At 38.3% G+C, this 23,997-nt stretch overlaps 1 protein-coding gene across 3 annotated transcripts in view; it reads left to right on the forward strand.

Annotated features, from left to right (window-relative positions):
- The first annotated feature begins 3,038 nt into the window (after positions 1 to 3,038).
- Positions 3,039 to 23,997, forward strand: part of LZTS2 (leucine zipper tumor suppressor 2) — a 47,369-nt gene continuing 26,410 nt past the window's right edge. The window contains exons 1-3 of one of the 3 annotated variants that reach the window (XM_039361636.1): positions 3,039 to 3,532; positions 3,669 to 3,859; positions 16,245 to 16,313. The gene's annotated coding sequence lies outside the window, so the exon portion shown is untranslated. Of the gene's footprint in view, positions 3,533 to 3,668; positions 3,860 to 16,244; positions 16,314 to 21,613; positions 21,762 to 23,997 lie in introns of those variants that run through there. The other 2 variants (XM_039361635.1, XM_039361637.1) reach the window with 2 other exon arrangements.

Raw genomic sequence — 23,997 nt, forward strand, 5'->3', positions numbered from 1 at the left:
GAAAACAAACAGAATAACTACAGAGAGAGTAATTTTGCATCTTCTATGAAAAAATATGCATGTGGAATTTTATAAGAAGAAGAATGAAAAATGATGCTTGATGGAATAATGAAATGAAAGAGGCTGTGGATTGTATGTGCAGATGTGAGAATGGTTGCTGCTTATTTATTCTGAGACTCTCACACTAAATTAAGAATTACATAGACAATTGTATGACTCCATCCAAATGGTAGTGTATGGTTAGATCAGGAAACGGAAGTAGAGAAGATTACTCTATTACTTTATGAATAGATGAACTAGCCTGACTTTCCTTACAAAATCAAATTCAGATCAGGTAATTAAGACTTGGTATGTACATACAGTATATGTATCTTTGTACCCTTAAGAAATCAGTATTCATGTAATCTTGCTAAAGTTTTTGTTGCTTCCAGTTAAAATTTGACAACTCCATTTCAGAGAAACAACATTCTCTTTGTCTTTGTTTTTCTTAAGTATTTCACCATGTATGCTCTCAGTTTATATTTTGATCACTTTTTGGGTTATGTTACTCAGTTGCTCATTTTAAGTGTTAAACCTAATTTGGTGAAATCAATATCTTAGCTTCAGAGAGTATACATTGGTGATATGGATTGTCTCTTGGTATATTTATTTATGAGCATGAGTTCAATGCAAAGTAAGCAAAATTTTTTACATACTTTGGGATGAGCCTTTTTGGTCATAATCGGTTTCCTCCCATGTTTGCTACCTTCAAGACAATCATATATTTCCATATGTTGCATAATCCTTAAAGAGATAAACAGCCCCCACCTAGAATTGTTATAATTCTCTGGCTTAACATCTGTGATGTAAAACCTATGTCTGGGTTTTATTAGCTCAGCTGGCAGGTTGATGCTCATTTATTTAAAACTTCATAAAAACCAAAAACAAATTCCTCAGTGTCAAAATTCAATATGGTAAAGAAAAGGATTACCTAGATGGTCTATAAATGAGAAAAAAATGCTTTTGTTTGTGTGTGCATGCATGTGTATGCATTTAGAAATATCTATCTACCAAAGCGTTGGTCTAAAAATGCAAACCAGGCCCAGTGGGTCGTCTCTTCAGAAGAAAGGCCTTATTTCCTAGCAGTATTCTTTTCCCCTGTTAAATGGAATTATTAATAGTAAGCCAGGCATGCTTTGAAAGGCTTTATGCTGCGAAAAAAAAAGAACTTTCCAAGTATTAAAAGCATCTAGGATGTTGAAATCAACAACAGACATGATAGGGATTCCCTTCGATGTTGCTGGAAGAGGAATTGAATTTATACAACTTTTAGTATAAAGTATAGAGAATTCAAAGAAGGGGAAAAAAAGCTTATCAACAGTCCAAACATGGTTGTAGGACATGTTACCTAGTTAGGTAATAAAATGTCTGCAAGCAAAGAATCACACTGATAGAGCGCCAAGAACCCCATTGTTGTCCTTCATTTGTAAACAGATAAAAGGCTCCTGATGACATTGTTTCTCATTGTAACTCTTCTCCTATTGCTGTTTTAATCATTCCTCTAAAAGTGTACAAAGGAGAAAAAGACGAAATAGCTGTACAATGTCCTTTAATTGATAACAGTAGAAGCCATTCGTCTGGCATCACCTTCTTTTTTCCCTCTGTTTCTTACTGCTTCCATGTTTCTCCTGTTCCTTTGTTTGAGGTCCTGTTGAATTTTAGATTGTAAGTTCCTGTCTGCAAGGAAGCTGTCTCCTGTTACTTAATGACATTTGCATTGATGATATGCCATAAAAATAAAATAGAAAAAATTAAAATGTCATCTTAAGGGACCCTCAGAAGCCTCTATCAGTACAGTATAAAAATGTTCCTGTATAAGAAATGCATATGCAGAAGTTTAAGAAGCTGAGGGGTCCTTGATGCTCCCTTGCTTGTTTTCTTGCAGACATTTCACTACCCTAACTAGGTAACATTATCAATGCTAGTCTGATTTAAGAAGCTCTTTGACATCTAACTTGGTGGTATAGAAGAGGATGAGATGCTAACAATTCTACAATGGTTGTAAAAAGGCAGCAAAGAACATTTTTCTCAATTTTCAGCTGGCAAGCATACGAAGCTTTGAGTTCAGATTCCAAGGCTTTTAGATTTAGTTAAACATAAGTAGCATTCCTCAATCTGATAGCATCCAGATGTATTGGACTTCGGTTCCCAGAACTACTAGCCAACCTGGCCTTTGCATACTAAGGCTTTATATATCTGGAGGACACCAGATTGGGATAAACAATGATATAAAACCATGTCCTTGGAAAACTTGGCAAATCATAGTGAAGATTTAACCCAAGAATCATTCCATGCTGAGCTTTGGCAAATGTGATAATATAATGAGCTTAGTTGATGCTTCTGAGAATGTAGAAAATGAATTTTTCTTCACTGTTGAATATCCACTATTCACCATTTCACATAGGAGATTATGTGGAAGGTTTTCTAGAGTAGATGGTCTTCGTGGAGGTAACATCTACTGTAATATCTTTCTTTTTTGATATATGATCACTGGGCAGTTAAGCTGCTTGTGGTTGTTCTGAGTCAAAGTAGAGAAGACAACTTCACAGGATCTTTGCCTGGTATTTGTATGCTACTATAGGAATTTGATGAGAAAAGTGCTAGGTGGATGATGAGGTATGAAATTGGGGTGGTTACTGTAGCTATTCTGGCTGGCAGAAGCCAAATTTGAGGGTCTCGGAGTGCTGGATTGCTGCTGTTTTGAATTTTAGTGGCACTTACTGTACATGTTTGTTTATTTGTTTCTCATTTGCCGAACTGTATATTTCTAACAGAAATATCTCAGGTCTCCAGTATCATCTTCACACACAGAATGGATTCCACAGAGTTGCCCTGAAATTTCTTTGGAGTCAGGAGAGTGAGGAGCATTGCAGTTAAGAGATAACCATGTTAAACTCTCTCCCTTTTTTGGCAAAGCCATAGATAAGAGAGTATGGCACCTCTCAACTAATCTTTACATGTTGTGCATACCAACTGGTGAGCACGCCTTGTTTTTATTTTGCTAGGGGAGTGAAGGTTGCCTCTCTTATTGACTCAGGCTTTTAGGAGTCAGGGGGCATCTCTTCTTTGAGGGAATGTCCACTTTGAGGGAAACAAAATATTACACTAAGTATCAGGTAACATAAGGAGCTGCCTTTGATGTTTAGCACTTGCTAGTAGAGATATTGAGATCTAAGGTTCTAAATCTTGCTGGCTGACTGGCAAAGGGCTGCGCAGAAATGTTCCATCTCCTCCCACTCCATCTGGCAGTATGTTTGCCTGCCAAGAGAACTTGTTTCCGCATCTCTGTTTTATTTAAGAAATTCCCCACTCAGAACTTGAAGCAGAAGAATGCGCCTTCCTGGAAGCAACAAGTCTACAGACCCTTCCTCTGCTCCAAACTCTCCTCAGGGGAAATGGCTGCTGTCTGCTGGCCGTGCTCACACAGGGCATCAACGTCATTCCTACACTGAGACGATATTACCAGTTACTTGGTGATCTTCAGATCGATGCGGTGAGAGAAGGGCGTGTTTTCCTTGCGGGCTGAATTTTCTCCAGAACAGGCCCAACTGGTGCACATGTGGGAGGCCTGCTGAACAAGGCCTTCCTATCTTTTCTGTTGTTTTGCATGGGGTATTTCCTTGTCATAGGGACAGGAGCGTTGATACTTGGGAGGAAGAAACCAAAGTAGTGAGCTGGGACATGCTAAACTTGAAGTCAGAGTCTGCAGCCGACTGCTTATCTCCATGAGACAGGAGCCTGCAAGCATTGTGTTCAGTTGGAATGGGCTAAACCTAATTTGAAATCTTTTATTCAGGACTGGATGATCAGCAATAGATTGGTAAGGTTTTGTCTCCAACTTGTTTTAATGATTACCGATCTTCTTTTTCTCACTAAAATAAAACAGTTTTGAATTGTTGCTTGGTATGCCCTTTGGTTAGGTTTGGATTTCCCCGTTATTGTATGGCTCACAGGAAATAACAACTCATTGGCTCCTCCTCCCCCCAGTGGCCCACAGTTCAGACCAGTATTTGAACTGGTTTGTACTATGGATGTGTTTTTTCTAGGAACTTACACAAAAGATTCAGCACACTTGAGTCTTCTCATATCTGTTTTACTGTAAATCACTCTCAAACACTAAAAGATCCTCTTCTGGTAAAAAAAATGACTAAAAAACCTACAGTATGCAAATTAATACAAACTAAGAAGGCTCATGGTTGTTTAAAAAAGAATGGAAAATTAGAAAAGAATATAATTGCACCATAACCATATTCACTTTTCTTGTCCTGTTTTAGTTATTTATCTGACTTTATGCTCCATATTTTTTAACTACAGTTTTTGTAAATGCAATTTGATCTTGCCTATGGTATGACACAATTTAGTTAGTTTTGAATAGTTTTGATTTTGAAATGCTGGATGAACATTTCCACCATCCATCTATAGAGGACACTTGTTGAAGCAATAGACTTTATTTTTCATCGTCTGCATTGTGTAGTGAAAAAGGGCAAAAAAAGATTTAAAAAGAAAGGAAAAGGAACAGAAAGGAAGAGTACTCCACTGCTCTGGAAAGAAACTCCTGTAGAGAAGCTGGCTGTATCATGCATTCTTTTCATGGAAACAATCCTGCCCTTCCATGGACTCTGAGCATGTCCCAACAGAAGCTCTGCTGTCTATAATTCCAAGCCTCCCCCATATTTTTGTACTGTGAAAGTAGCTTGAGTTCTGTTCCACTTGCTTTGTTGCGGTTTATTTAATGAAGGGGCTGTAACATAAAACTTCAGTTTGCAGAGATGGCCCAAAAAAGGGTTTATATTTGAATCAACTCCTGAAGGTGGCCACAGTCATGGTTATGTGATTGTGTGGGGACTGTGACTTTCGTACATACCATGTTTCCCCAAAAATAAGACCGGGTCTTATATTATTTTTTGCTCCAAAAGAGTCATTAGGGCTTATTTTTCAGTTAGGGCTTATATTCAGGGAAATATGGTACTAAATGATCTTAACTGGGGCTTATTTTTGGGGTGAGGCTTATATTAGGAATGTCCTGAAAAATCATGCTAGGGCTTATTTTCTGGTTAGATCTTATTTTCAGGGAAACATGGTAATTGCAGCATTTTTTTAAAAAAAATCATTTTCTTTTTCAAGAGATTTTGATTTAGCATGGCCTAAATCACAGCAGCCATGTGAAGAGCTGTACCATACCATGGTTTATCTTAGCTTTCCCTGGTCTAATGTCTTCCATAATACAAGTTCCCTGAAATCTCTATAAACTCCCATTATCTTTCAGGCCATATTACAATGTAGCCCAACAAACCCAAGAGGTTTTGGGTTGGGAAACTATTACCTGCAGCCATGCCTTTCTCATTTGGGGAATGGGACATACATTTCAGTTGAACTTTAGTTGGATATATAAACTCTCTTTGAAGTTGCTTTGGATTTTTAGCTATACATGCCAATTTCAATATGGTGTTTAAATATTTCTTTCAGCATGCACAGGCAAGTTACAAAGCTTTGCAATGCAGAGATAAAGGCAGTTCTCAGCTTACAACCACAGTTGAGCCCAAAATTTCTGTTGTTAAATGAAACATTTGTTAACTGAGTTTTCCTCATTTTATGACCTTTCTTGCTACAGTTTTTAAGTGAATCACTGCAGTTGTTAAGTTAGTAACATAGTTGTAAAGTGAATCTGGTTTCCCCATTGATTTTGCTTGTCAGATCGCAAAAGGTGATCCTATAACCCCAGGCCCTTCAACTGTCAAAAATATATACCAGTTGACAAGTGTCTGAATTTTGATCACGTGACCAGGAGATGCTACAACGGTTTTAAGTGTGAAAAATAGTCATTTTTCAATGCTGTTGTAATTTTGAATAGTCACTAAATGAATGGATGTAAGTCGAGGACTACCTGTATTTGGCACAATGACAATAGGAAAAGCATTGCAAGACAGAAATGAAATTGTGGACAGGGAGGACAATATACCTGAAGTATTAATCAAAGAAGCAGTCAGTTTTGAGGATTAAAATCATCTTTTTCTTTTATCTACTACAAAAATAACTCGTTATGAAGATGGATTCAGGGGCTGTTCTTGGTATTTCCTTGGCTATGGAGAACTTTAGCAAGTTTTTGTCAGGACACCATTCCTGCTAAGTCCTGCCTAAGCAATTAGCTTCGGCCCTTTGTCTATTCAGCAGTGTCCTTCACTCCAAAAAGAATTCAACAGTATAAATAAACTCCAAATGCAGAACACCCCACTCAGAACATATCAAGCTTCATATGACAGGATGGAATCTATCATGTGCCAGTCATGTGGCTAAAGCCTGAGAAAACTTAACTCTTCACTATCTGATGCAGGCAAGCCATTCAGCATGCAAAGGCCTCGCTGAGGACAGTATTAACTATTCACCAAAAAAAAGTCTAATGCATCTCTCTCAAATATTTCAACTTTACGATCAAAATAAATACCACAGCTTAAAAAAATACCAATCAAAGGGGGTAAATACCAGCCCCCTAGTCAGTGTTGAGCTGGTTTGGAATTTTAAAATAGATATTTTCCTGACTAATAACAAATGTGGAATATAAGGACAATAGCAAGCAGCATAATATCATAACAGAACATTGTTAAGATCTATCTGATTAAACTTAATAGAACATAACCAGAGTTTTAAAAGATTAATAGGATAAAGTAGAGTAGAGAAGTAGAAAAAGTAGAGTATATTTATAAGGCACTGAAATGCTAAAATCAAAACAGATGCTAAAATTAATCCATGCTATCCAGCCATAAACCTCAGTGGGAACCTCATATAATTGCCTAACATTTGGCATTGAAATCATGATGCAGTCAGAGAAACTGTATGTTGCTTTTATTCAATACAGTTAACCTTTATATTTAAAGGAGGACTGTCAAGAGGAAAGAACTTCCTATTTCGTTTTTTTCCTTTCATTCTGAAATGCATACACTTTGTGTTTTCCTGAATAAGAAGGATTTTCAGCTTTTTTCCCTAAAGCAGTGGTTCTCAACCTTTTCTTCACCACGGACCCCCTTTAATACCTTTTGTGGCCATGGACCACGCCCACAGACCTCCCGAGACCTAGCTCAAGATTTAAATCATAACATTACTTCAAGCTTTTGCAGACCCCCTGTGATGACATCGCAGCAGTCTAGGGATCTGCAGGCAAAAGGTTGAGAACCACTATCCTAAACTATTCTCAGATTACAGGTAGTCCTCAATTTAGAACAATTCATTTAGTGACTGTTCAAAGTTACAACAACCCAGAAATTTTGAGCTCAGTTGTGGTCGAAAGTTAAGGACTACCCATATTACACAGGAAAATATGAGTACAACTTGCTCTTCTGTGCTTTGCCTAGAAATCAAGTAAATCATCCTTCCTCAATTTTTTTGTCTTCTAGATGTTACGTGAGAATTCTTGAGCTTGTCCCAGTATATCTGGGGAACGAGATGGAAAGAAAGCAGTTGTATAGTTACTTGACTTTTTTTTTAACTTGGAGAATTGAAACAATGTGAAACTAAGAGGTCCTATCTTTGCTTATTATTTTTTAAGAGTTTAGGCAGCTTCCATTAGTAACTTTGAAAAAAAGAATTGGGTTTCTTTTGAGGATCACCATCTTTCATGTCATTCTGCAATATTGTGTTTCCTGATCATTGTGATCTTTACATAAAGTGGAATCTGCGATTACTTGCCCGGGGGACTTCGATTCAAAGTGGATTCCATGGAAGCAGCAGTCTGGAAGGAAAATTTAAGAGTGTCCAAAAATCTAGCATTATGATCATAAAGAGAACATCAGTGGAGGAAATATATTTATCCATGTGATAAAGAGTCACTTTAGTAACAAATGAATTAAACTGGAGAATGTAGCAACTGCAGGAAGACAGCACATTATGCTAATAGTGAGAATTTTAACTTCCCAGATAAAAACCTTAAATAAAAGATTCTACAGCATTCAAGTTTTCACATATACAGTATAGTTCTTTGCCAGAGTTTAGGCACCTTGATCAAACTTGTATACTTAATGAATTTCAAAGTGAATAGAAGCTGGTATAATCTGTACAGGGCATAAAGATATATCTCTCTACAAATTTTAATACATTTTTATTATTTGTATGCTTTATTTGTTGATTTGTTTATTTATTTAACATTTGTAGCCTGTCCCATTGGTAGCAGATTCAGGTAGTATGTACAATCAAAGCAAACATAAAAAGCCAAAATAGAAAAATAAATTATTGTTATGAAAATAAAAAATAACCATAATGATAAAACTAAAACTAAACTAAGGGTGAACATATGCTAGAATAAGATTTGTTTGATCTATTTACAAAATAGAGTTATTTAAGGGTCAAAATAAGAAAAATAGCAGATACAAAGCTTGGACATCCTTGAACACCTTCTTCGGCAGAAGTAACAGCTTTCAAGCATTTCCTAGAGTCCTCCTAATCTTGCTTTTGGAATCTTTTCCTTACTCTTCCTTGCAGAACTATTCTAGCTTAGAAATATTCTTATAGCCCTTTGTGTGCACTGCGTCTTTGAGGTCTTTGTTGAAGCAGGAACATTCAGAACTACTGTCACTGGCTTCAAAATGATAAGGCATGACTGAGTGTTCCTTTTTACTATGCATGTATTGGTCATTTAGTAGGTCCTTCACTCCCTATTCTTTTCCTTCCTTCCTTCCTTCCTTCCTTCCTTCCTTCCTTCCTTCCTTCCTTCCTTCCTTCCTTCCTTCCTTCCTTCCCTCCCTCCCTCCCTCCCTCCCTCCCTCCCTCCCTCCCTCCCTTCTTCCTTGATTGTTGATTAAATAGCTACTCTTTAGCTTCCATTTCTTCAGTGACTGGGACATTAGCTTCTAGGATATGTTGATATTTATTTGAACCCTTTCTTTTTTTCCACCCACACAATATTTTCCGTGCCACTGTCTGCCACACACCCTTAAAGCATAATAGAACCACCCCCGTGCTTAAAAGCTGGCAAGACTTTTCTTCAAATGCTTCATCCTGTTTTTTCCAAATGTATCTTGTATAGTTGTGGTTGAACAGTTCAATTTTTGTTTTATAAGTCATGTGATCCCAAATGTTTCAGACCTATCAAGATTTTCTTTTTGTATTTGAGATCAGAACTGCTGTGATGAAGTCGGAGAAAAGATTTCTTTCTACCATGCATTTCACTGTTATATAAACATTGCTATACTGTGCACCTGTGGACAACTGCTCCAGTGTCAGCTAAACTTTTCAACTGGCTGTTGCAGTGATCTGGGGGCTGTATTGTTGAGAACTGACCAGCTATCAGAGCAATCCAGCACAGTTATTTTGGTCATCAAGCTAAAATCCCACAGTTAGGAAAGAAATTAAAACTGAAAATTGGTTGGATATCTCAAGGAAGACGACAATCCAAAATAACCTTCAAGTGATATACTTAGAAAAATATTTTTGTTTGATAAACCTACTGGACTTCTGCTGATCAGGACTGAAATTATGAAGTTTTAAGGATTTTTTTTTCCGATAAGAAATAGGATATGGGAAGAAATGGTCATTTGTTATATGTGACAATGTGACAATTTATTAAAATTGGTTTATACTTGTGATGAGGGAAAAAGTCATTTTTCATATATTTCCTTTGATACATTCTTCTTTTTTCTTTTTTCTTTTTCTGTTTTTTCTCATGTACCTAGTTTTTCTTTTTCTTCTTTTTGATCTGTATTAGTTTTTATCTTTGCAACTGGAATTTTTAATAAGATTACTATTTTTTAAAAAAAACCAGAAAACAGTTACTGTAACATCAACATTTTTTGGGGGGGCTCCTGAGGGGCTCTGGAAAATAGAAACTGGTTAATTTAACATTTGTATTGGGATAATGTGATAAAAATCCATATTAAAGGTAACATTAATTGCACAAAAGAAATACGCACATGGCTGCTATACAAAAGACATATTCTGTGTTGGAGATCGTGTTTTGGTTTTATTTTTATTATCTTTTCTAATGAATACATAAAAAAATAACACTGCAAATATAATGCCTTTATAGAAATCCATAATTATAGAATAATTATGATTAAAACCTAACAAGACAGAGATGTTGTTTCTTGGTAATTTAACTAGTTAATACAGAATTTGGCTTTGGTTGTGCTCACTTTTCTCTTATGAATGAATAGGTCTATAACTTGGGTTTTTTTTTTCCTGCCTTCTTTTGGAACTGCAGATGAAGGCCCTGGCCAGGGAAGCCTTTGCCCAATTTTAGCCAGTGTACTAGTTGTATGCCTTTCTGCACTGGAAAGCCTGATTATGATTATACCATCATTATCAAACAGGTAGTCCTTGTTAAAGACTGCCCTGTTTAGTAACTGGTTGAACTTAAGAGTGATACAGAAAAAGTAGTTTTTCAACCAGTCCTAGAAAGTACGACAGTTGTAACATCCCCGTGGTGGCAGGAACGCTCTTTGCAAGCTTCACAGCAGGCTTCTAACAAGCATAATCAATGGAGAAGCCAGTAGTAAAATTGCAAGTCAGGGTCACGTGAAGTTTTGTTTAATGACTGTGGAGAAAGTGAGCTTGTAAGTCTGTTGTAGTCACATGATGGGTTGCTTAATGACCACAGGAAAAAATGAAATAGTAAGTCTGCTATAGTCACATGATGTCTCAATAATCATGTTGCTTAGCAATGAAGTTGCTGGTCCCAATTGTGGACTAACTGTGTAGCATTGGTGCTCCATTTGCTGCATTGATTACCAGTTAGTTTCTAAGCATGATTAAAAACACTGCTGTTGACCTATAAGTTGTCACATTGCTTAGCTCAGCTCATGGGTTCTTACAAGTCTGTCTCTCCTTATTAGGTTTTGACCTTTTCCGGTCTTTCTAAGAGGGGATGTTCAAGCATGCGCCACGTGAGGCGAATGGGTGAATAGCATCATGCCTGAGGCTTGTCATAACCTCCAACCTTCTTGAAGGCTGTGAAGACTATTCTGTTCTGTCAGGCATTGGGTGGATAGAGGGATAAGACTCACTTTATTTGGTTTTGACTCTCTATTTGAGGATGTTATAAACTGCCTTGACTATTGACCGGGCAGTATATATAAATAGCTGTAGGAAATGATTTGGAATATTTAGCTAGAAAGAGAGGCCGGGAAAGCACTAGCTGACCTCCCCCATCTTGAGTGATTTTAGGTTTATGTAATCGTCAAGGAAGAGCTGTAATTGAATGCATCAAAGAGCCAAAATACAAAGTAATCAGTGCATAACATACTTGTACAAAGTCACACCTTTTCTGTGGAACTCAGGAAAGTTGTTCAGTTAAAATGTTTGGATTATTTTACTATTTATTTGTTATTTCTATAATAGTTATTGATTCATTTATATCATATTTCATCTCAGAAACTTAAGATGCCATCAATATTTTGTATTTCATCTCCATGCCAACTTGAAGGTAGATATATAGCTCAACATTATCCTTTTGACTCAAGGATTGGGGGACTAGTGCTTAAGTGACCTGCTCTCTCTGTCTTAAAATTATCTTTGTATTATTTTATTTTGGTTTCTAGGGTATTGAAGCTTTAAATTTTCTGTCTTTTTATATTCTTTGGGGCGGGGCAGTCTGATTTCATTAAAAGTTGAAAGATAGAAAATAAACATGGAAAATGAACGCAAGCAAATAATTTGGAAATTTGGAACCTGGTCTTCCTGGAAGTTACCAAAAGGTCCAACTAGAGATACCATACCAATTTTAGGCTGCATTTTTTCCTTCCTCATCTTGACTGGAGGGTTATTGGGGGATAATAAGGAGAAACATAGCATTGTGGAAATATATATTAATTCATTAGAACTGGAACAATAAAAATATTAACACAATTCCAGATGTTGTAAACTGTAGTCCACTATCAGCTGGGGATCAAGAAAGGCTGAATTTACAAATACAAAATTTTATATGTTGGTACAAGAGTTAGAGAAGTTGGACAGCATGCAGTCATATTTTTAAGTTTAATCAAAATGTGAGGGAGAGAAATTCTTCTAAGGCAGACTTTCAAAAGCGGACTTGAGGTTGAACATTTGTTAGAAATAGGCAGAAACATGTATGATCTGACAGCAGTACTTCAGCTCAAAGTTTCCTCTGTTGGCAAACTAAGCAGTTATTTGGTGTCTGTCATGCATTTGGGGCTTTAGAAATTTGAAATTTCTGATTACATGAGCATGTGATTGGGCTGTCTGAAAGCAGAATCTCCTATTTATAAATAATAAGGAACTCTTTTGTGGTCAGCTAAAGTATTTTTATAGTATTTTTATTTAAGATCAGTCTAGACCGGCATTAGATGATGCCTAAGTTCCAATAAATGTGGTGTTTTAAATATTTCAGAATGACTTCAAAAACTCAAAAATGCTGCAAAATTATTATATCACTGCTGTGCTGATCTGCAAGCCAGTAAAAAGTTGTCTGCTTGGTATGTGTCCAAAGGTGATTCTTTTGTGACTTGCTGTATAAAAGACTCCTTTAAAATAACTATTGTAGCTTGTAGAGTAGATGTTAGACAGATGCTGAGATAGGCAGCTCCTGGGCTTGTGTGCTTCCCTCAGAGCCCCAAAGTGGCTGGGTCAAAATGTTCAGACCTGATTGCTTTTTGAGGTGTGTGTGAATGTTTAAGGCAGGGATGTCCAAACCTGGCAACTTTTAACACTTGTGAACTACAACTCCCAGAATTCCTCAGCCAACTATGCTGGCTAAGGAATTCTGGGAGTTGAAGTCCATAAATCTTAAAAGTTGCCAAGTTGGAAATTCCTGTTTTAAGGGGTAAAATGTGTGTTGTGTAAATAAAACTGGCCCTCGGGCTAAAAAAGATCTCACACAAAAACACATAAGCTAAAAGACAATGACTTGGCCCTTCAGATTATTCTAAGTTTTACTACAAAAAATGTAAGTAAATATAAACTGAACATACTGAAATGGAATAAAAAGCGGAAGAGATGGAATTCTTTTCCTAGTAAAATTGAAAAATCTGAATTAAGAAGTTCTAAAGTCTTTGGGGAGTCTTCATAATTCCTATGACTTTTTCAGAGTATAAAATATTTTATATTTGATGCTCTCACCAGCCCTATGAAATTGACTCGACTGAAATTATTAATTTTGCCTCCTGAGTATGTGAGATATTAAGCAAGATTTGGAGAAGCCCAAGTACAACACTTGCCTCTTGAATTCCACTTACATTTGATGAGACCTGGACACCCCCTCCCCACCTCAACGAGGGAATAACTTGGAAAAACCCCAATGCGAACTAACCAAGGTCAACAGCAGCCTGAGGCTGAATGGCCAAACACTTAACACACACTGAATGAGGAACTAGCTAGCAACAATTAGGATTAACAAATACACAACAATAAAAGTAATTAATACCTTTTAGGCAGGATTAGAAAAGAAATTTAACCAACAATAGTCACTGACCAGCAAATCAGGAAAGGCAGATTCAAACTCACCAATCAGAAATGACAAGTTTGAAAACCACGAAAGGGTATAAAAACCCATGTTTAAAAATCATTCTGTCTAGCTAGCCGGGGACTCAAGCTGAATTGTCACTCAACTTTGATCCTCGTGATTAAACCTCTTTTTCCGGTAACTGGCTTCACAATCTATTTCTTCCACGCTGCGCCATCAAGGAGAATCCCGGTTGGAAGAACCGAACGGGGGAATTCCTCCCAATACATTCATTGTGGGGTGTTTCTGCTTTTTAAGAATGGCCTCGCCCTTATTTCTCCCTCACTTTCTCTTCCCCACCTGCCCAAATATCTATCATGGAACAAGATTGTTCAGTGAATTTCCAGACACCCTGCTGGGCCAATCACACTGCTGCTCCAGACACAGAAGGGGTTGGAGGGCTGGGCTTATTTATAAACAGCAAACATCAAAAGTCGACATAAATGCCAAAGTGCAGGCTTGCTTTTTTATAGGAGCTACAGGTTTTGATTTCAATTTTATTACAGCCATTAACTGTCAAAAGGCTGAGCTGTGGACATATCTTACCTTCTCTGTGAGCCAGTCTTAAAATCATCTATTTTTCTTGAGTAGATGATGGGCAACAGATCCAGGGAACTCAGAAACATTGAAAACCCAAAGAGCTGTTGATCTTCCAGTGACTTTCAATCTCAGCTTAGGCAGCTCTGGCAAACGGGAATTCCCCTTAACTCAGAGTCCTTTCCTTGCTACCTCATATGTCGCAGCATTCACTTGCAACTGGTGTGGTATCAAGATAAATTTTCTTAGTATTTATTTTATTTCTTATTGATTTCATGATTTATAAGGCTGCCCAAGTTAGATAGTGTGACTTGGGGTAGTATCCAAATGAAAAAAAAAACCCAAAATTATCTAACAACACACAAACAAACTCTATATAAATACAAAATGTAAAATGGCGACCAAGCACACAATAGAACAACCACAAGGGACACTCCCACATAACTGTCCCCACTGCCTGAGGGAATAATCTTGAGGAACAAGAGCAGCTTGTCTTTCCCTCTTGATGGCCTCTTCTGTTTCTCAAGGTTATTTTCATAATCCATTACAAACAGCTACATCTTCAGAGCTTTTCTAGAGGTGAGAAGAATTTGGCCCTGTTGTATATGGGGATAATTCCAGAGAGCGGGGAGATTCACAGAGAACACAGGTATCCTTAGTCCCATAAGATGACAAGATCTAAAAGAAGGAACCTGGAGCATGTCCTCCCTGTGAGAGTGTGTGGGGCAGGCAGTTGTTCTTGGAAAAAGGTTTTCACTCAAGTAACCTGATCTTATGTCATGCAAGGCTTTAACATTAATCACCAGCACCATGAATTAATAGATCTAGAAAGAATTTTCTTCTTGCCTGATTTGCTTCCTTGCGTCTTGCCCAGGTTCCAGGTTTAAGCAAAAGAGAGACATGCCTTCTTCCTAAGGGGAGGCATAGATTAATATGATGTCCCAGTTCATGCCAATTGATTTAAAATTCTTTCAGTGTCTTTTCATGCTTGCAGTCAAGCAACTTAGAGAGCTGTGAAAGCTGTGAGCCTTTTCCTCATGTTTTTAGCATATGTTGATGAGCAAAGTGGGAACTCTAATTTGAACCAGGACTATTGTTTTCATCAAATCATTTTGCAAATTGTCCCAAATTGTAAATTGTCCCAAGAGCCAACTGGACTTTCTTGTAATGTGTATCCCTCCCCCTCTGTTGAGAGAGGGACCTTCAGTTTTGACATAGATGGCCTTTTTGACCTGTCTGTCCAGGGAGGGATACAATATCATCTATCTCCAGTCTACAACACAATCCTTTCAGCAGTTCCAAGAAGGCTCCACACCTATTTGCAGGTGAACTTGAGGACACAGATAAATCTCCAAATGGCCTCAATGACACTCTAAAACAGGGGTGTCAAACTCACAACCTCACGTGATGTGCCGCGACGTATCGTGACTTTTTCCCCATTGCTGGCAATGGGGTGGGCACGGTTTTGGCGTGATGCGTCCGATCCATGGGTCGGCAACTTGACACCCCTGCTCTAAAAGAATGCAAATGACTAGCTGTCCGTACGGAATATAAATCCTTCCATTCCCCACCATCCAGTCAGAGCTGAAGAAACTTCTTGGGTGAAAAGCGAAACATCTTCAAAGAAAAATAAAAAAATTCCAGTTGCCTCTTGAAAAAGCACCTTTGGAATAATCATGACCTGGATGACTGAGAATCTTCATACGCATTTTGTAAATTATTTTACTGCAGAGGCACAAAAATTAATAATGCCTTCAAATGACAGGTCAACGGGATAGGGCTGCATTCTAAAAAGTAGGTGATATAGACAAAATAAAAACAGAATTTCACTTTATTTACATTTAATTTAAAAGGTTTTGTTTCCCCCCTTTTTTGCCATCTTTTCCATTTGATGAAATCGATTGGTAATAAGCTCAGAACAATTAAAAATTGTTGCATGTAATTAATTTATAGAACAACCTACTTGGATTGGGAATGTTGGAAACTATAATTCAACACTTCTGGAAGGCAGAAAAGTGGCAAAATTATTTGAAAAACCACTTCTTAAATATTTTGCTGCTGATAAATCGGATATCTGCTTGTTCTCTTACCATTTTCAAAAATAGTATTATAATATACTGTAACCTTCTATCACAAACTGTGTGTGGTAGGCAAAATCAGAACACTTCTAACATGCCTAACTTCTAGAGTGTTTAAGTGTGATTTACTCCTTCTCTTTTATTTGCAGGAGGTACCCTTTTCACATCATTAGAGGCCAGTGGACTCTTCTTGCCTGCCTGTAGTGGATGAACAGAAGGTAACGCCTAAACTAAAGCAACCATATCAGAATATGCCGGCCCCCCCCCATGCTTTGGGTGGCATATCTCTGAATGCTAATCAGCCTTGTCAGTGATGCTGCCAGGAAATTATGGCAACTGTAATACGGCACATCCAGAGGTCATAAACTTGGGGAAACATGGGAGACAGACTTTTACATATTAATTAAAATCATGTTTGATATAACAACAAGGAATTGCTACATGCTTAGTTTGGTACTAAAGATTTCCAATCTCCTAAATCAGGGGTAGGCAACCTTGGCTCTTTTCTGACTCGTGGACTTCAACTCCCAGAATTCTTGAGCCAGCATGGCTCAGCATGGAAACCTCTCCCTTTCCCCTCAGCATAGCTGGCTCAGGAATTCTGGGAGTTGAAGTCCACGAGTCATAAAAGAGCCAATGCTTCAACTTCTTGCAATTAAAAAAAAAATCTTGAAAAACTGTAAAAGGTTTAGAAACAAGTTCCCAAAAGACAAAAGATATAGACTAGAGCAGTGGTTCTTAACCTGGGTGATATCGCCCCCCAGGGGGCGAATTTGTTTTTCAGGGGGGTGATGGAACAAAAAGGGGCGACGCGGGGGCGAAGGAACGAAAAGGGGGCGATATGGGGGCGATGGAGCGAGAAGTTTTGGGGACACTTTTGAGCCTTTTTCATACAGTGAATCGCTGTATATCAGTCCTACAAAAACATCAGATCGCTCGCTTTTAGTGGATTGAATTGTTTTCAAATGTTCCTCCAGCTAGCTTCAGTACAGAACGCTGTACATATGTGAATACGCATCGCTTATCTTCATGCACGTTGCGCAGCAGCCTCTACCCATACAGTGGCGCGCCATTGGCCAGAATGGGCAGTGATGGAGGGGGGAGTGCTTCTTTAGAAACATTGCATGCTGAGTGGCTGTCCCCTGTGACGTCAGCTGTAATGTCAACGTAACTGTTGAAATTATCAACATCCATGTGTGTTTTTATAGTGTTTCAGTGCAGTCAAAAATTTAATTTGCAGGTAGTGCTTTTCATTTCGAAGACCTCTCAACATGGCCGAGAAGAGGAAGTATCACCAATATTCGACGGAATACCTAAAATTGGGATTCATTCCATCTCCTTCCAATGTACAGCTTACGTTTTGTCTTCTTTGTGAGAAAACATTTTCAAATGAAGTGATGAAGCCTTCCCGATTGAGAGATTATGTTGGGGGAGGGGAGCGATGACAACTTCCTCATTGGCTCAAGGGGGCGATTCGTTCAAAAAGGTTAAGAACCACTGGACTAGAGGATCAATGACTTATACAGAAAGAGGAAATAGTTATTTTAGCTCAAGGGAATGGAACAAAGGACGTATTGACAGTTGCCAGACATTTAAATAGATATTATAAATGACAGAAGGAATGACATTTTCATTCTTTTATAAACACTGACTAAAATTTAAGTATTCAGCTCATATCTTTAAGGGCTTAATGATAACTTTGTGTTGAACTTGATATCCAAAGAATATCTGTATCTATTTTCTTAGCAACAGTGTATGTTTTTCCATTGCCTTTTTCCAGGTTGGTTTTTAATTTCTCTGTATAGGCTATAGCCTAAGTTTTTTTTCCCTTTAGTATCCCACTTAAGTGTTAACCAAATCCAATCCTGCTTACTTTTTGAGATTAGCCAGCCTTGTCTGTGTCTCACTTAAAACATTTATACTGTGCATTCAGAGGTCTGTTTCCCTTGTATGTCAAAGAGATGCTTAAACAAAAATGCCAATGGGAAAAACGCTTTACCCACAAGATACCTGCCATCTGTTGTCATTTTTAAAATATTAGAGATGTACATATGAATATTATTTGACTTAAAATGCCAACGTTTGGAACACATTAAATAATCTTGTGTGATCACACTGACTTGGAAGTGTGTATAATCAAGCACATCATGCAATTTAATGCTGCCCTCTTGTGGTTGAAAAAGAAAAATGGAGTGAAGGTAATGGGAGAAGATCTGTACTGTATACAGAAGGATTCAACAAAACTTGAGGAATGGGAGATTAACCATCTGCAGAAAAGATAGTCTATAAATGTCAACACGACAGCAGGTAGCTTCTTGCATATGTTTTGCTACAACCAACTCCTCCATTGCAATTATGTAAATAAGATCAGACAGCAATGAGCTGTCTTCCTAACCTGCCTGCTAAAAGCTTGGCACAACTCGAACAAACTACATGTGGTAGAGAGATATATAAAAGCTGGGGAGAGCTTGTGGCTGGATAGGACAGGACACAGTAATGACTTAGAAAGATGGAATGATCAGGTGGAAGATGATATCATGAACTGAGTGAGCTGAAGATGTTTTCTTTTGATACCAGTTTCTTCCGAGTTTCTTGTAATAATAAAAATTATTGAAAACTTCCTCCTCCTGCTTTCTTCCTCCCTTTCCCCACACAAAAACCACATTTTTAAGTTTCAAGAAAAAACTAAGCATACCATGAGTGATTTCTCTTCTTACACTGAAGCAAGAGAAGAGAATTTGGGATCTTCTTAAAATCAGTGAGCTTTTTAAACATTTATTGAACCAAAATAAGACATGCACATAGACAGTTTTTTAAAAATATTTTTACTATTTGGTATCTTAGAACTCATTCATTCCTGTAAGTCTTGTGAAGTTGGATGCTGGCATTTCCATTTTATTTATGGAGAAATGAGACTGTGAGAGATGTAGCAGGCTGTATGTTGATTGAATCAAGTTTTCACTTATGTCCTGTGTTCTGTGCATGTTTAATGTGCATGCTTAGTAGTTCCATGCTTTGTAAATGTATAAACACAAACTGCCTCACATAATTGAAATTACTAAGACGTTGTTCCTGGGGAATATTCCACAAATATATTGTAGCTCTCCTTTACAGATCATTAAACTGGAGGGAAGCTATAAACAGATCCTTTCGCATGTTAGACTAAAGATTGTGACAAAATTCTGTTTTTTGCAGAATCTAGACAGCTGGCATTTTACAATATATTTTATTGCAGGTTCTTTACTGACAGTTATTGTAACTCAATATTTCTAGCTTAAAACTCAAAGAAAACTGTTAAATAAAAATGAAACAATTTCCTGTCTTTTTGGTCAAAGAAGCAATAAGAAGTTTTCAAGTTTTCAATTTTTTTAAACACACACAAACAAAAATCATCTTGCAATGGGAGAGGGGAAAAATAGCATCATCCCTTCCAGTTTCATCATCATGGTGCTCGCAGCATCACTTAGCTGTTGAAAAAAAATTATTTTTTTCAAAAATAATTCAATTTCCTACTACAAAAGTTTGTCTACCATTATTATATGTAAAAAAATAATCAGATAAAATTTTACTCTGGAAAGTATTTTTCAGCATGCATGAGAAATTAATGTTTTTTTTTTCTGGGGGTAGTTCATTTCCTCTGCTTTTAACAACATGGAATGTTTAAAATGTTCTGATTTTTCCAGAACTTTGCAGTCAGAATAAACTAATTCCCTCTTGGATTTTGTCAATGCCACGTTCGTTCCATATTATATGTATTTTCTTCCTGTAAATCATTTTATAAGAACCTTCATTGGACTGAAAGGCAGAATAAGAAAGCCAGTTTTGTGTTATGATTAAGAACCAACTTATAAACAGGACACCATGAGTTCTAGTCATACCTAAGGCACAAAGCCAGTTAGGTGACTTGGGCCAATCATTGTCTCTTAGCCCTAGAAAGAAGGCAGTGGAAACCACTTAAAAAAAATCTTCCTGAGAAAATTGCAGGGACTAGTCCAGGCACTTGTCCGGAATCAACTCTGACTTGAAGGCACAAAAACAACAACAATTAAAAAAAACATATTTAATGAAAAAAATATTATTATTCCTTGATTTTAAATTACTGCAAATGATCTGGAAAAGATAGTATGCAGTATGAAATAGATGTAATATAAAAGTGTTGATTACTGACGAGAAGCAGGCCTAATAGAATTATGATGTTGAGGACTTTGATTCATAAAATGAACTCTTGCTAGATGTACACTTTCAGCACCGTGATCAGGTCTGTGTTCTAAAATTAAGCTGTAAAAAGATCAAAAAAATAAAAATATTTTTGACTTTGTTTTCTTCAGTGTCAATTAAACTTTGTGAAATCCAGGAAGGAGTTAAAATGGGATAGAATTAAGCCCCACTGCTCTATCTCTGTTGATTTAATCTAGGAAGCTCAAATTCTAGGCAAACTGAAATGGAGGATTTAAAAAAAAATTGGTAATATGGGAAGGCAGATAAAGTTCTAGTTAGTTATAAGGCTGATACATCTAATAAAGAACAATAGACCTTGATTCAGTTCAAGAATAAATTTTATGCAAGGGACCCTAATTAGCAAAGTAATATTTGAGAGAGGGAAATTTATTCTTTCCTGAGAAAAGGCAGACAGAATAAGGATGTGATTCTTTGGTGTGGCATTCTGAGCCCAAACCTTTTGTTTATTGTGTTGTACAGTAGGAAGTGGGTGGAGGATGTAATCCATGAAATACATCAGAATATAACACTCATTTGTACCATATATCGAGTTTTTCCTCAGCAAAATGCAGAGAATAGCCTTCTGTCATCCCCATCTAACATGTCCCAAAAGCATCAGAATTATTCCTTAATGTTGGTCGGGGAAGGGCAGAGACTGTGAGGGAGAACTTAACAGAGATTCTGTAATTAAAAATATTTCAATATTTTCAGAACTATGCCCAACTTTTCTATTTGGGTCTATTGTAACTAACGTTGCTATGGTGGTGGTGATCTAAAGATAATTCTTTAGATTGATTAGTAATTGCACAGAAAACAGGATGTTGATGCGTGTATCTCTGAATACAAACTTCAAGCTGCCTTTGCCAAGGCTTGCTGAAGGTCTATTTTGACTTGGGCATGGATATTCTTGCCAGACAGAAATATTAAAAAAATAGTGACAAAGATATAGTTGTGGCGGATCTTAGCATGACACCGGGAACCTGTAGGACTTGATCAGATAATCGGCATCAAAGAAAGAGCTGGTGAAATTAAGAGGGAATAGAGATGCAGGACTTGAGTGCAGGGCCTCTATATTGTCTGCCAGTATATTGGATATTGTTAAGTCTCAAGTGGAGCTCCCAAGATAGTACATTTTCAGTAGGCCGCCCGTTCATGAGGTCCGGATACAAAGCGGGCTTCCAGTCAGCCCACGAATGGCGCCCGACGTTGCGCTTGCGGCGCTGCGCTTGCTGCCTGCTTGTGGGGGAAAGGCGGGGGGGGGGAAGAGGAGGCGAAGAAAAGCGGGGCCGGACCAGCGCAGGGGAGGGCAAATCCAGGCACCAGGAGTACCGGGCGGACGAGGGGAGGAGCCTGTTCAAACTTGTCGAGAAGCGGCGGGACTGATCCGGCTGGAACTGTGTTCTGAGCGGCGGAGCTGCGGACCGGCACCATGGAGGAAGCCCCGCGAGGTCTGGGGCTGGGAGCCCGGGGGCGGGAAGGGGTCGGTCAGGGGGCGACCCGCGTTCGGAAAGCGGAGAGGGAAGCGTGTTTTTTAGGCTCAGTAGAAGTAGGGCGCCCCTCCCCCCCTTTAAATAGCTCGGGCGATCTGGGCGCCAAGACTTGCCTGGGGTTGGAGTTGCAGTTGGAGACTTGTTGGGGCGCTTTTTGCATTGTAGTCTCTCCTGGGTTCCGAGTCGGGTTTGCATCCCAGGTTCGTCTCCTATCCCGGTTCGTCCAGTTCACTGCGTTGTCCCGCTCAGGTTTCTGCGCGATTTTTGCTCTAGTCTAGCCCTGGATGACCGATGCGAAGCTTGTTGGGGTCTGAAACTCCTGTCGCCATCGCATACACGGTTTCCTGGTGGAAAAAGAAAGAGAGGGATACTTACCTTTGTCTTCGGGTGCTTTGCCTTCGGCTTCCTCTATTACTTTGTCTTGAAAAGGCGGAGGAGGTGCTTTCCCATCTGGCTTGCGGTGTGGGAGAAGGTGCTCCTTTTCCCTCTGCTGATCTCCAGCAACATTGTGCCGAACAACCTCTTGAAAGGGGCCTACCGGACTTCTCTGCCTCTCTCCTTAAATTCACTTAGAAAAACATGGCCCATACTAACCCTCACCTCGCTGGTGCTCAGAATGTGAATCAACAGCAATAATTAATGATTATCAACAGCCTGTGGCTGGAAACTCTTAGTATCTCTTCAGTCCCCTGCCCTGGGCTTTTATGAACTAGGGTGGGCTGAGATGGGCTTGATGCCTGTCAGAGTCAGTAACTGAAAGGATATTGGGACACTTGAAGGTCCTTTGAAGTATTAATAGCCAGAGTGACTTGTCCAGGGGTCTCATGATACCAGGATACTGTAGAATAAAGTTCCCAAGCAGATTTGTTAGATTACAATATGAGATTGTGCAAAATACCTGAGAACAAGAAATGCAGGGTGGATAAATGGTGTATGCTGCTTTTGGCAAAAGAGGTAGATAAACACATGGGAGAGGTTAATGAGAAAATTTTCTATGCAAAAGTGATACTGGGGTAGACAGACTGTCTGAAGTGAAGTCACCGATTCTAATGAACTAAACTGGGAGGTCTTTAAAAACTCTTCATGGAAACCTCTAATAAAGGTTGTGGCTGAAGGCAATTGTGTTATTTAATGTGTTTATATGATTCATTTTGGAACATGTGTAGCCCTGATTGTCCCAGCCTTCATATGCACATTTTTATTCATGAGTTCTACATCTAGTGCCATTCTTCTTGCTATGTTTAGTTCTGGTAGAAAGGTATTTGTCAGAATGTGGGATATCTTATCTTTCCTTTTTAAAAAAAACACCTCGTGATGTGCACATCGGTTCACCTCCATATTTTATCTATGTGACAACTCAAATAAGTTACACTGACAGATAATGACTTGTATCTTGTAAACAACATAACATAAGTGAGCAGGAATATCTTCATCTTGTCTAGAAACACACATTGTGTTAGTTTGTTATTTCCTGCTCAGTAGATGAGAAGTAACAAGGGCCCTTCTGTACTCTCTGAGAGAAATAATTAGGAGGAGTGAAAACAAACAACTTCTAGACAATGGATTTTACTGTGCAAGACTCCCTTTATCAAAATGTAGTCTTGCTCCATATGATGGAAATTTTCCCACCATTTGGGGTGTGTGTGTAAAAAATATCTTTGAGGAGAAAATGCAATTTCTGTTCATCCCTTTCAGTTGCTAATGCAAGGAGCCCTTGGACTGGAAACATCCCAATAAGCAGGCATTTTATTTCATACAACTGGATGCTTGATTGTTTTTCTGAGAGTTTAATGCTCTTTGAAGACCTGCCTGAACCTTAGAATCACTTGGTAGACTTCTGCTTTTGTGGCCAACTTCCTTCTTTTTGGAATATGTTTGTGAGTCCCTGCTTCGTTTTCCAAAGAAGCTGCTGATATTGCTAAGAGATTTTGACACAGGCACAATTGGTCCCTGTTAGGGATTGGTGATAATGGGGAAAGCTTGTGCTATTAGTAATCTTCTCCCAATCTATGTGCTGACCAGTTGAAGACAGTGGTAAAAGTACTGAAGAGCTGTGTAGTCTGTGCAGTGCTCCAGGGTAGCATGCATGGAGGGAATTGTTGGTGATTGGTTCATCCGTGCATGCAAAGAATAAAACAGACTCTCCTTGGGAAGACTCATCCAGCATAGCTGAGAGGATTGTGGAAGTTCGCTA

This window comes from Crotalus tigris, unplaced genomic scaffold (assembly GCF_016545835.1).
Source record: "Crotalus tigris isolate CLP2741 ecotype Arizona unplaced genomic scaffold, ASM1654583v1 scf7180000019328.220996217465:2438092, whole genome shotgun sequence".
Classification (NCBI taxonomy): domain Eukaryota; kingdom Metazoa; phylum Chordata; class Lepidosauria; order Squamata; family Viperidae; genus Crotalus; species Crotalus tigris.